The sequence below is a fragment of the Phodopus roborovskii genome, unplaced genomic scaffold, assembly GCF_943737965.1.
Source record: "Phodopus roborovskii unplaced genomic scaffold, PHOROB, whole genome shotgun sequence".
Taxonomy (NCBI): Eukaryota; Metazoa; Chordata; class Mammalia; order Rodentia; family Cricetidae; genus Phodopus; species Phodopus roborovskii.
The window spans coordinates 29,139,831-29,141,656 of NW_026126418.1; positions in this window are offsets into that span (position 1 = coordinate 29,139,831).

Consider the following 1,826-nt stretch of genomic DNA (forward strand, 5'->3'; position numbering starts at 1 on the left):
TTACTCTGGATTAAGTTTATTCACATCAGTATTTTCAATAGGAGAATTACCCATTTACCACATTTGGTTATTTTTCACTTTCAGAATTGTTTTAAAAATTCAAAAGCATTCTCTAACCCGGTGTGATAGTTCATGCTGTTTATTCTCAGCATTCAGGAGGCAGAGGCAGGCAGATCTCTGAACTCCAGGCCAGCCAGGGCTACATAGTGAGAGACTGTTTCAAAAAAGACAAAAATAAACCCTTCCTATATTAAATATGGTTACTACATTTAATTACTACTAGGATTGTCATACTAAGGAAATGGTGTATGTCACCATGAAAACTTGTTTATTAACAATAATGGTGTGTCTGCTGTGCAGTACTGTAGCACAAAGGGTGAGATATTAATATCCCTATATTCTTAGAAGTAGCATTCTAAGGGTTTGGAATGTAAAGAAAAAGGATTGAGAAAACTAGGGTAAGGAAAACAACAAAAGCTGGGCCTAGTGGCTCATGTCTTTAATCTTGGCAATCTGGGGCAGGGACTGGCCAGTCTGTCTGAGTTCATGGCCAGTCTGGTCTACATAGAGAGTTCCAAGACAACCAGAACTATGTAACTATGTAGAGAAACCATGTCTCAAAAAAAAAAAAAAAAATTCAAATAAATGAATGCTAGTAAAAACCATTGCAACTCTGAGCTTGTAACATCTGAAGGTGTAGGTCAAACCACTGTTAGAGAATTGCATGCTAATAACTGCAGACCATGGCTGAGCCACAGGGATGGAAGTGATGGGAAGAACTGCTATGAAAATCATAGGAGTGGGCAGTCTCTAGAAGAGAGGGGCTAAGGCTGAAGTGGCAGATGAGCCTGTCCCCTCAGGTTTGTGCATTTGAGCAATCTAGAAGAGTTGGACCAGAGAGGCCAGTTGTGAGGTTTGTATATGCAACTACAATTTTTTTTTTTCCTTTTCTTTACAAGACAGGGTTTTTCTGTACCCCTGGCTGTCCTGGAACTCTAGAGACCATACTGGCTTTGAGCTTGAGATCTGCCTGCCCTTGATTCCTTACATCTGGGATTAAAGGCATACACACCTTCATTTTCTAATAAAATCAAGGAATTGAGTTACCCAAGAATGAAGAGATTCTAATGGTGGGGAAACTAGCTCACATGTGTAGATAGGTTGTGACCTACTAGACATGTAGAGGGTATAAAAACAATGCCCCTAAAACTTAAAAATGTGCATTCCTTTAAAACAAAAACATTTGATATCACCAGTTCAATTTCATCTAATCACTGTAGTTCATGCTTATTGCCTTTTTAAGAGTTGGGAGCTAGGTGTGGCTTTGTACCCAGGAGGCAGAATTATTACAAGTTCAAACAAACCTAGCCTGAGCAGTTCCAGAGCTAAATTACATAAGGAATTTGAGGAAGGGGTTCCTGGAGATGCACTTGAGACTTGATAAATGAGTCCTACCTGTACTCTAGGACCAGTCATGTACTTAGCAGCCCTGACACCAGACTGACCCTGTTTCAATCATTTTCTAGAGAAAGACCTCCATCCACTCACTTTAGCACTCAGCTTTGTCTCATCTGTGATGGAAACACCCTTAAATGGATTCTTTGTTCATCTTCAGTCCTTGTTTTAGGATTCTTAAGATAATTGGTCCTGAGTTCTCTCATGCTGTCCATCTCCTCTGGAGGTGTGGTAGTGATGGATGATTCCTCTTTATTCCAAATGACAATGAAACTGACTGGAATCCTAGGAGCAGCTCCATGTGGAGCATGCAGGAATAGACTCCCCATCTGCATTATCACAGTCCAATTTGACAAGATTCTGCCATCGAT